Source organism: Palaemon carinicauda, chromosome 39, assembly GCF_036898095.1.
Source record: "Palaemon carinicauda isolate YSFRI2023 chromosome 39, ASM3689809v2, whole genome shotgun sequence".
Lineage (NCBI taxonomy): Eukaryota > Metazoa > Arthropoda > Malacostraca > Decapoda > Palaemonidae > Palaemon > Palaemon carinicauda.
This window is the reverse complement of record NC_090763.1, coordinates 60,989,107-61,001,154: the sequence shown is the minus strand read 5'-3', so window position 1 is coordinate 61,001,154 and position 12,048 is coordinate 60,989,107. Positions and strand designations below refer to the sequence as shown.

At 50.6% G+C, this 12,048-nt stretch overlaps 1 protein-coding gene across 2 annotated transcripts in view; it reads right to left on the bottom strand.

Moving 5' to 3' along the window:
* Vti1b (Vesicle transport through interaction with t-SNAREs 1b) overlaps nucleotides 1-11,575 on the bottom strand; it is a 43,268-nt gene extending 31,693 nt beyond the window's left edge. The window contains exon 1 of one of the 2 annotated variants that reach the window (XM_068362977.1): nucleotides 11,411-11,575. The gene's annotated coding sequence lies outside the window, so the exon portion shown is untranslated. Of the gene's footprint in view, nucleotides 1-10,344; nucleotides 10,495-11,410 lie in introns of those variants that run through there. The other variant, XM_068362978.1, reaches the window with a different exon arrangement.
* Nucleotides 11,576-12,048: the final 473 nt, after the last annotated feature.

Sequence of the window (12,048 nt, the reverse complement as noted above, 5' to 3'; positions counted from 1 at the left end):
GTGGCGATCAGAGGCCTGGCGTAATGGTTCGAAGGGAGGTCTCTTAAGAGCCCTGAGAACCCGAACCACGTTCCAAGGAGGAGGTCTCACTTCCGACTGGGGGCAGGTAAGCTCATAGCTACGTACGAGTAGAGAGAGTTCTAGCGAGGAAGAAATATCCACACCTTTCAGCCTGAAAGCCAAGCTTAAGGCTGAGCGATAGCCTTTCACTGCCGAGACAGAAAGGCGCATTCCCTTCCGCAGATATACGAGGAACTCCGCTATTGCTGGAATAGTGGCATCGAGTGGAGAGATACCCCTCCCACGACACCAACCACAAAAGACTCTCCACTTTGCCTGGTAGACTCCCTCAGAGGACTTTCGCAGGTGCCGAGACATTCTCTCCGCACCCTATTGCAAAAAGCCTCTCTCCGTGAGGAGACGCTAGACAGTCTCCAGGCGTGAAGCCGAAGCGAGGCCACGGCCTTGTGAGGGATGTTGGAGTGTGGTTGTCTGAGTAGCTCGCGTCGTGGGGGAAGTTCTCTCGGGAGCTCCGTCAGAGTCATCGAACAGTTGACCGATAGTCTGGTCCTGTTGAGCACCCTTCTCATCAGACAGAACGGTGGGAAGGCGTACACGTCGATGTTGTCCCACCGTTGCTGGAAAGCATCTTGCCAGAGAGCCTTGGGGTCCGGGACTGGGGAGCAGTACAGAGGCAGCTTGAAATTCAACGCTGTCGCGAACAGGTCCACGGTCAGGGAACCCCACAAAGTCAAGACTTTGTTGGCTATCTGAGGATCCAAAGACCACTCGGTACTCACTATCTGCGAAGCCCTGCTCAGACTGTCGGCGAGCAATTTCCTCTTGCCAGGAATGAAGCGAGCTGATAGTGTTATCGAGTGGACTTCGGTCCACCTCAGAATCTCTACTGCAAGATGGGATAGCTGCTGCGAAAAAGTACCTCCCTGCTTGTTGATATAAGCCACTACCGTGGTGTTGTCGCTCATCACCACCACGGAGTGTCCCGCCAGGGTCCGTTGGAACTGTTAAAGAGCCAGAAAGATAGCCTTCAACTCTAGCAGGTTGATGTGCAGGTACTTTTCTAATTCTGACCAAAGGCCTGAGGTCCTCTGGTTCAGAACGTGCGCCCCCCACCCTTCTTTTGACGCGTCCGAAAACAGTGTCAATTCCGGGGGGAGGACGAGAAGATTCACTCCCTGTCGACCAGCCACCACCGCAGGTCCGTCCGTTCCAAAGATCCTATCGGGACCTGTACGTACGGGGAATCGGATCCTTGATTCCACCGGGACTTGAGCCACCACTGCAGGGATCTCATCCTGAGGCGGCCGTTTGGAACCAGACGAGCCAGGGAGGACAGGTGACCTAAGAGACGCAACCACGATTGGGCGGGAAGCTCTTCTCGCCTGAGGAAGGGTTCCGCCACCCTCCTCAGCCTTGCTATCCTGTCATCTGATGGAAAGGCTTTGTGGAGATTGGTGTCTAACAACATACCTAGATAAACCAGTCGTTGGGACGGCTGCAGAGAGGACTTCTCGAGGTTTACCACGATCCCCAGATCCTGGCAAAGACTCAGAAGCCTGTCTCGGTGTCGAAGAAGGTTCGACTCCGAGTCTGCTAGGATCAGCCAGTCGTCCAGATAACGAAGGAGACGGATGCCGTTCCTGTGCGCCCAAGATGAAATCAGGGTGAACACTCTGGTGAACACCTGAGGTGCTATGGAGAGACCGAAACACAGCACCTTGAACTGGTAGGTCTTGTCGTCTAGGCTGAATCTCAAGTACTTCCTGGAAGACGGATGGATTGGGATCTGGAAGTACGCGTCCTTTAGATCCAGTGGCCACATGAAGTCTAGAGGTCTCACCGCAAGTCTGACCGTGTCCGCTGTCTCCATGCTGAACCGAGTTTGCTTGACAAACCCGTTCAGAGCCGAGAGGTCGATGACAGGTCTCCAGCCTCCAGACGCCTTCTTTACAAGAAAGAGTCAACTGAAGAAGCCTGGGGAGCCGTCGACAACCTCCTGGAGAGCATCCTTCTTGAGCATGGTCTCGACTTCTGCCCGAAGGGCTAGCTCCTTTACCGATCCCATGGCATAGGAGCTCAACGACACTGGATTCGCTGTCAGGGGAGGTTGAGATGTTATAAACGGGACGCGATAGCCTTGGACGATCACAGAAATCGTCCAAGCATCGGCCCCGTGTTGCTGCCACCTGTGCACGCAACGTTGAAGGCATCCCCCCACAGGTGGACATGCGGGGGGACTGCCACTCCTAGTGTTTGCGGCCGCGGCCGCTCCCTCTAGGAGTCTTGCCTCCCTTGGAGGACTTACCGCCCCTTTTGACCTTGGCTGGAAAGGGCTGGGGCTTAGACACCACTTTCTTAGCTGCCGGTGCCTGCTTTGGTGTCTTGCGAGGCTGCTGCTGCTGTTGCTGCGGAGCTGGAGGCTTATAGGGCCGAGCTGTAAGGGCCCTATGGAGGAGGGAGTCCTGGCTAGACTTCCTCCATCTCTCAGCCGTTCGTTCCATATCCTGGGGCTCCAACAGATTCTCCCCAAGGAGGGAAGCATGTCTGAGCCTACAAACATCCACGGCGGGGACCTTCGGGTGGAACTTCTCGGTCACCGCATCACGCCGCTTCAATACCGAGTTGGCCCACAGGGTGGTAACCTGGTGTGCCAGGAACTCGATGGAGCGGGTGCCCGAGAGTAAGAAGGTCTCCAGGGCCTTCCTATTGGTGTCCTTAGACAAGTCCTCGGAGCGCAATAGGATGCCCAGAGTCCCTAGCCATATATCCAGCCACGAAGTGGCCTGCATGGCGCACTTCGCGACCTTCTCATGGCTCAGGATCTCCGACGCCGAGAACGTCACCTGCCGGGCGGAGAGCTTCTCGAGAGGAACTCCCTTAGCAAGCTCTTCTACAGAATGATGGAGAGGAAGAGCGAGGCTAGACTCCCCCAAGATCTCAAAATACCTCCTCTGCTGGAGACGAGGAGGTGGGAGGAGTTTGTACCCGGCAGAGGAATGACTGGAGGAAGCAAGAGTTGCGAGTTGGGCATTGGCCCTGGCTCTGGCACTCTTCAACCCCTGAGACCAGGGCAGAGCCACACTGGTCTTAGGGGGCTTCTGAGTACCGAACACCTAGTCCAGGACCGTATCCTTGCCTTCTCGGGGGGCGATCACGGGGTCCATGAACCCGTTGAGTTGCCTCATCAGGCTCAGGACCTGCCAGAAGGCATGCTCAGACTCCTGCTGGTCTCCTCCTTGCGGACTGGCAGCTAAGTCTCTCCGGGGCCTGCCAGAAGGCATGCTCAGACTCCTGCTGGTCTCCTCCTTGCGGACTGGCAGCTAAGTCTCCCGTCCCCGGGAATCTCTTCCTGGGGAGATGCGTGGACGTTCTCCCGGGGCGCAGCTGGTTCCTGACGAATCCTAGAAGACGACTTCGGGATTGTCTTGGAGTCCTTGGGTTCCCTCCTGGGCGGGATACACGACCCCCAACAAAGAGGTTCGGAAAGCGCCCTCCGCGCGAGACGATTCTCCTCCATGAGAAGACGACTCCCCCCTTGGTGCCGAGGGGGAGACTATCACCTCACTGGGTTCACCCGAGGACGGAAAAGCCTCGTCCTCGGGAGAAGAAGAAAGCGCATGCGAAGGGGATGGAGCCTTCCTGACAGACCTCTTAGGAATCAACTTCTCCCTGGGGGAAGTCACCACGAAGTCCACTCCTCTCCTCCTCGTCAGCGGGGGCGAGGCAGCCGTTGGCTTGTGTCCTTGATCGGCGAGTGCCGGCTTCATAGCCTTCACTAACGCCCGCATCAGAGGACCAAACCAAGTCTGCCGCGAAACGGACACAGAGTCCGAAATTCCCGTTGGAGGGAAGGGGATCGGGCGATCCTTCAGAGTAGACACCACTGGACCTGCCTGAAAAGAAAGGGGGGGAAGAAAGTTGTACTGACCTCTCTGATGTGTCTTCCCTATCCTGCACAAGAGTCCTGCGCTTCGGCGGAGGCGATCCTGAGTGCGGTCTGGCGACACGCGTCCCTGCTGCTGTCACGGGCTGCGAAACCCGACGCGAACGGCGATCGCGCGCAGGCGAGCGGTCGCGTGGGTGAGCTGGCGATCGAGCACGTTGGCGCGTAGGCGAGGGAGCGTGTTGACGCGTGGGCGAACGAGATCGCTCCGATGACCGCTGACGATGTTGTTCAGGAGACCTGTAGCGCGTGGGAGAGTGATGGCGAGCAGGTGATGGCGAGCAGGCGATCGGCGGCGCGCTGGTGAACGCTGGTGCATGGTGGCGCGTTGGCGAGCGATAGCGCGTAGGCAAACGACCGCGCGAGGGCGAGCTGACAGAAGGCGACCCATGTCCCTCCAGATCCTCTGGGCGACGGCGCGTTGGAGAACGCTTGCGCGCAGGCGATAGGTCATGCGGGCGGTCTGGAGATCGCCGATGTTCAGGTGATCGCTGACGCGCTGGGGACCATTGACGCACAGGAGATCGTTGATGAGCAGGGGAACCCTGACGCGCAAGGGAAGAATCCCTTTGCCCCGAAGGGACCGTTGCCCGTCGGGTGACGAGGTCAGGCTGCTGGACATCTGCACCAGAAGCTGAAGGTCTGAAAGGCATAGGAGACCAATCCTCAGAGAGGTCTAAGGAAGCTGGAGCTGCAGGCTGCTTACGGCGAGAAGAGTCCCCCTCGGAGGAAGGAGGCGAAGATTCAAAAAGGCCTTACGGCGAAGGCGGCCACGAGGAGGATCGTCAGGACCATCAGTCCTCCCAAGGGGAGTCTCAGTCAAAGCACTCCCCTTAGAGGGAGGCTTGGCAGCAGAAGAGCCCGCGGGACTCCCTTCCCCCTTCGAAGGATGTACGGAAGGGGGAGGAGAGCCTTCAGCACCATCATCCACAACAGTACCTACAGAGGATTGACCCGACCCGTCGGAAGCCTCTGCCACTACGACGTCGACAATAGACAGAGGATCTACCTTTGCTATCACCGGCGACTGCTTAACAGCAGCCCCTAACTGGACAAGGTCAATCAGGGCTTCCCTGGAGGGCAGGCCCTTAAGCCCCAAGGAAGCCCAAATCTGAAAAAGATCATCATTAGACAAGGATTCATTAGCAACAACCTCCCCCGGAGGAGGAGGAGGAACCACCCCGCTATGGGAGGCGACGCCCTCTCCCCCAATCCAAGGTCGGGAAACAGAACTAGGGCCTGCGCTCCCACTCGGCGGTCTATCCTTAGGAGCCGAACGAGGGGGAGCTTCGGAGGAGGTTTGAGCGGCGAAAGGAGAGTCCCGAGAGCCTTCCTCCTTCAAGGCAACCCCGGAAGGAGAACGGTCTCTCTTGGACTTCTTCTTACGCCGGCGGCCAAACCTCTCCCACTGGGAGGCAGACCACTCCCTGCACTCACTACACGTATTCTCTTTGTCACACCGTCGGCCTCGACACTGCGGGCAAAGGGTGTGAGGATCTGTGTCCACCGCAGACATAAAAGTACCGCAAGGGGGACCGGCAATACCAGGGCACTTGCGCATGGTGAACAATAAAGGGTGAGGCCAACTTCAAAACGCACACACACAAACTGGAAGAAAAAGCAAAAAAAGATTAAGGCTGTCAACGAGGACGATGGACAGACATGTCTGTTCATCGCCGGAGCCAAAAGTGAAGTGAAGCAAATCACCGGTGTGTGGGGGGGAGGGGTAGCAAGCTACCCCTTCCCCTACCCCCGCTAACCAGCGCGGGGGTAGTTAACCCTCGTTAAAAACTATTGGCTCGTCATTTCAGCTACGCCGAAAGGTAAACCCAATGTAAATAGCGTGGTTTGTATTTCGGTTACGGAACAAAAATCACTTAACTCTAAACCATCAACCATATACCACAACCCAGCAACAAATAATCACATCCAACACCAACATAAGCGAAAACGCTAAAATATTCAATATTTAAGTTTTTGTGTGTGGTAACCATCGTCCACATACGAGTAACTCCTAGTCCACTGCCACAACTTCTTGGCAAGAGTATTAGCCTACGGCCAATTTCACAGCGCAATCACTTAACTATACTCTTAGAATATCATCTCCATGTCCAGGCCAAACCAGTGTCGTCATCATCATCATCCGGGACTTATTAGGCTTGGTCATCAACAGTTACACGAGCGGTCTATCCAAATCCTTATACGATTTAACATACGGGGTCGTCATCAATCTATTGTAAAATGTGCGGCAGGCAACCAACAGGCCACGGACAAACAAAAACTCCAAAGGAGTTCAAAGGAGTCTAAAGGAATCCAAAGGACTCTAAAGGAATCCAAAGGAGGAATTACGGCCTGCAATAAAAAAGAAAAAAACGCTTACGAAAACTCCTAACTAACTAAACTATCGCACTATAATCAAAGATAAATAACAAACTTTCTATCATTCATGATCGCGCCTAACAAAAATAAATTAAAAACAGTACTTACTCCAATATAATGAAAAAATCACTTCAAAGCTGGCTGTCGAAGAACAAAACAAACAACCGACTCCTGCTACAGTCAAATAGAAAATGTTTTCGCCCAAGACATTCATTACCGCCCTAACCTAGCTAAAAAAGGTAAACAAACAACTTCAATTATACCGACAGTCTTTCCCACTACAAACAATTACCACTTGTTCGGCGGCGCGCACCACGGACACACAAACACGCGGACACAAAAACACACGCACACACATACATACTGTCTCTCTCGCGCGAGCGATTTAGCAAAACTAAAGCAAATGAAATTCTCTCTCTCTCTCTCTCTCTCTGACAAAACTAAAACAAATAAACACTCTCTCTCTCGGGTAAAACTAAAGCAAATAAAATCTCTCTCTCTCTCTCTCTCTCTCTCTCTCTCTCTCTCTTGGGTAAAACTAAAGCAAATAAAATCTCTCTCTCTCTCTCTCTCTCTCTCTCTCTCTCTCTCTCTCTCTCTCTCTCTCTCTCTCTCTCTCTCGATTTAACAAAACTAAAACAAATAAACTCTCTCTCTCTCTCTCTCTTTCTCTCTCTCTCTCTCGATTTGGCAAACAAAAAAAATAAATTAGAATAAAATTAATCCTCCACAGCACTCCATCAACAAACGATTATTCCTCCTCTGAGCTAGCACCCATAGCAGCCCAGAGAGGGTGGAGGTCGTCGTCTTGGTTCCTCGACAAGGAATGGGCTAGGAGGAAGTCCACTATGTTCCAATTCTACAGAAGCAGACGGACCAGTAAAACGTTCCCCTTGAGACTAACGCTCATCCATAGAGTGCCAATTCTTGGGTACTTAGTGTCCTTCCTCTCTCTGGATCGAATGTCAAATTCTTCCATAAAAGAGGAGCCCTCCTTCCTCACTGGCTCCACAGGTCTTGCATCCTTGGAAGTGGCAGGAGGAGGAGGAACCTCTGTCGTTGGAGGAGGAGGAACCTCTGTCGTTGGAGGAGGAGGAACCTCTGTCGTTGAAGCAGGAGGTTCTCTACAGCCCTATTCAATAGGTGAAAGCCTATAGTTTTCTGTCAAGGAGATCTCTCTTGGAGATCTAGATGCCCTACTCGTGTCTTCTGGAGGAGGAGTAATGGCCCTTTGGTCCCTTTTCCTCCTCTTAGTCTCAATGGGAATCATCCCTAGCCTCTCCCAAGTAAGATCTTGAGTGGTTGGATCATTGGTCTTAAGGTAATCCTCATACCTCGAAGACCTGAGAGGGGTGGGAAGGAGTGCTGCCTAGCTAGGCTAGATCAGCTGTGAGGATTCTAACGGGATGCTGGGAGTCCCTGGAAAAGGAACCTTAAGTGGAGGATTGGCCGGTATTCCGTCTGCCTGCCTCACTCCCAGAACCAATTCGTTAAACCAAGGGGCGTCTTTCAAAAACGACGCTCCCGACTGCATCCCGCTCAGCAGTTTCTGAGGTCTGAGTGGAGTGCCTTGGAAAGGAAGAGGGCAAGAAGCCCTCAGCTCATGGTCGAGATTCTGCTCCTGCTCTCTACACAAGAGAGTGCTGTCTACCTGTCCGAGTCGATGGAGAGGCAAGGGATGAGTTGAGGCTTATGTGTGCACAACCTTCCCTGATTGCTCAGGTAAAGCAAACCCTATTTGTGCGCAATGGTGAAGAGAGGACTGAATACGCAGGCTAGCATGAGCGCCTTGATCAATCCAAACAGGTAAAGTGAAATCCCCATGTGCACACTAATGAGGTGAAGGCTGAGAAGGTGCACTAGCTTACTCACCTCTTCCAGTTTGCCCAGCTAAGTGCATGAGCTCACAAGGTGAGAGCTAGAAATGCGCGCCTTTCTCAGGTCTCACAGGTAACTGGTGCACCTGTGGGCACTTGCAACGGGATTGTGTGCATTCGTAGCTGATATAGCGCACTGGCATGTGTGCCTTTCTCGGTTCACCTTAGTACTAGAACAGGTATCTAGCGTTTACAAGTGAAAACCTGTGACATAAGCATCCAGCTCATAATGGATGGCTCGCTTATCCGACTCAGTGAAGAAGTTCAGCCTACCTCCTCACTAGGAGGTAAGGTGCGCAACGCTGCGTGTGACTTATCCGCTAGAGACCGGTCCGTGTACTCCATTATGACAGCATCTAGGATAGGAACTCTCCTGTTCGATCTCCTAAAGGAGAAAGGCGCACCGTCTTCCTTTCCCCTGAGGGAGAGGGACAACAGGGGGTGGGCGCTTGCACACCAATAGCGAAGCTTGTTCTACCCCTAGCGAGGTAGAAACGTTAGGCCCGGTCTCACTAGAGTCCGGCATTGCATAAGGCACGACGATGTGGGGTAAGAAAAGATGGCAACCATACCCACCATCATCATCCAGCTTCTAAAAGCTGCGGTACGATGAATTAGAGTAGGGCATGGATGAATCTATCACCCTTTAGTGAAAACAGGGGGGGAGACCTCTCAGGAGAAGGGCATCTTTCCTGCGGACAGGATGGACGATCAACCCCTTCTACTCCCGATGGCACATTTCTTAGGCGAGGTGACTGACAGGTGGGAGCTGGTGGAGGTTTGTCTTCCCTCGGAAAGGGAGACTGCTCCAGAATCCTTACCTTGTTTCCCTTCTGATCGACAGCATGAACCACCCTTGGAACGTGGCCGAAGCTAGTCCCTAGGATCGCGAGATCCCCTGTCAAGTCACTCCGATGAGTGCAGGTCCTCAACTGCTCACGCTCACCCGCCGGAGCAGGGTAAATGCCGGAGTGAGCAAGAGAAGACCAAGTTCAAGCCTAGGGGAAGACGCCTGCTTCCTCTGCACACCGAATCGTGAACCCCAAAGAAGGCCACAACAGACGAACCGCATCTTCTGATAGAGACACCCCTACAGAGGTGACCTGCGCTGCTTTGTTAGGGGAAGCAACAGAGGTCCCCAACATGCAGGATTGTCCTTGAGTCAGTTGTGCGCCGCTCGTACTCGACCGACTCCCAGGGGAAGCCAATCGAGCCAGCGTATAAAGACGGCAAGGTTTCTTTCTTTTCAAGACTGACCTCAAAGAGGAAGAATCTCTCTTAGCCTTCTTCTTTCGGCACCTGATAAATCTCAGCCACTGGGAGGGCAACCACTCCTGACACTCAGCACAAGAACTCCTGCATGCTAAAAAAAAAACTCCTGCACGCAGGGCACAGACCATGAGGATTGGTCTCCTTAGCCGATATGAAAGTGCCGCATCGGCGCCCTTCGGTGCCTAGACAAACCCACATACTTAAGAACCTCACGGGCAGTGACACACCAAACAAAAAGTAGGATGGAAATGTTTTTAAGCTTTAGGCCAGTTATGGAAGATTCTAATTTCTAAGGTTTTGTTAAAGGGGGAGTGAGACATCTGCACTTTACTGAGCCGAATTAAAAAGTGACTGTTTGTCGCTTGTACTACTGTGAGCGGGGAGCTAGTATACCCCGCTCCTTACCTTTGCTAACTGGCTAAGGGTAGTTACACCTTACAAAAGCTATATCGACTAGTTTCAGCTTCGGTGAAATAAATACTCCAACGTATAAAGCGAAAAGTTTGGATGTTGTGCTGGAACAAAGTATTTGCACGGCTAAATGTAAACTCCTATTTTAGTACACTGTACAATATAGTATACTGGTATGCATTAAATTCAACAGTCAGGAGATGGTCTATTAATATAAAGTATAAAACCCATTTACTTCTACAGTACTTCAAAAAGCCAATAGTGTTCTGCACTTGTATCATTAAAAAATTTTTCAAAAGATGCTGCATGGAATGTGAACTATTCTCATTGGCCATGAAAAAATTAATTATAACACAGAAAAACTTATTTTTGGTCATCTTTCATGTAATTAAAAGCAATGAATCTTTCATTAATAACAAAGAATTAAACTCTGAAACTGACCTAATAAGTAATAATAAGCCAAAGGACCACTAAGTCACATTTCCAGCCCCATATGGCAGAACAACCGGGAGCTGAAGAAGGTCCAGGCAGGCCAACCACAGTGGGGAAGAATCCCTGGCACTGATCACGGCTGTGTCAGGATATCATGTATCATACGCTCTGCTGATTGGGGCAGGCGTACGGCCACGGCACCATGACCCAATAATTCAAGCCCAACTCTTGGTCTTGCATCACAATTCAAGCGAGGAATAGCAGCCTCAAGTGTTGTCATCCTCCCAACCTACACTACCCCCCCCCCCCCAGCTAGGTTAGGTCAGGTGGGTTTGTTAGGTTCTGTACCCTTAAAAATATCTTAAAATTGATAAATAATCATGTTTTGGCCAGTTTTCAGCCACTACATGAACCATATATTTCTCCATCTGGTTATCTTGTGCTTATTTTGCTTTTCTGACCATTATTATTGCTGTAAATCACTCGTTTATGACATTTCCCAACCCAAAAATCCCCGGGGAATATAAGGGGGTCCAAAAACTCATGAACAGGTGGTTTTCCCCCATGGTCAGAAATGCATAAAACACAAACATTTATTTGGTTAAAACTTGAAGTATTATATATTTACCTTTTTATTTTTTAATTGGGTGGGACTGTAATCACAATGTGAAAACAAAAACACCACCTAACCTAACCTAACCTATAAGCCGTAACCTTAACTACCAAGGGAGATATGCCCAACTTTTCCTCCCATGTGGATTCAAAATGGACATCAACCTAAATTTTCCACCCTAACCTAACCTACAAGCCGTGTCCTTACCTAACTACCTAACGGAGGGAGCTAACGCCCCCCTTTACACAGCCGTATTCTAATTTGCTGTAATCATCCATACACATGGCCGCTATCATACATACAACCGGAAACACCTTTTTTTTTTTTTAGTAGAAAAGATTGTCCCGTCCGCAAGTATAATACCAAACCTTCTAAATATTGCCAATTTTCTAAGGAGTTGGACAAAAACTACCATCGACCTACCGTGTCTAATGAAAGTTACAAATAATTACAGAAAATTACCAGAGTATTTACTGCCATACGGAAGTTTTATAGCATCATTTCCAACTAAACCGATCGAAAACTTTAGATTTGACAAGTCATAGATGGTCCGCTGTTCTTGATATTTGTTCCGAGGTTCGTACTTCACTATCTTGACTTGTTAACATGACGATTTTGGTTGGTATTCCTCCCCAGGGGTGCCATTCGTACGATAATTATCGTACATGTACGATTATTTTAGGTCCAGTACGATGTACGATACATACCTTAGGTATATAAATATGTGTGTGTTTAATTAAACAATTGTACTAAAATATTTTGAAATAAGTCAATCATGTAACTTCTTAATTATTATTTTGAAACTGTGTACGATGATTTTGGTTGAAAAACGACAATTTTAAGGCTCATGTACGATAATCCAGTCGAAATAATCTGGGAACCCTATTCCTCCCACAATGACAAGTAAACAAATTCATAGAAAATGGATTTCATCTTTACCCACGGTTGCCAACTGTGTTGGACACAAATGAGCTAGATTGAGGTCTGAAATGCGCTAGGAAGATTTTCTCCCTGTATATGAATTTTGGGACACAAGCAAATGGAAGAGTGAAATGGAGTGTAAGGAGAGTTTAATTTTGTATAAAAACTGGAAAAGTGAA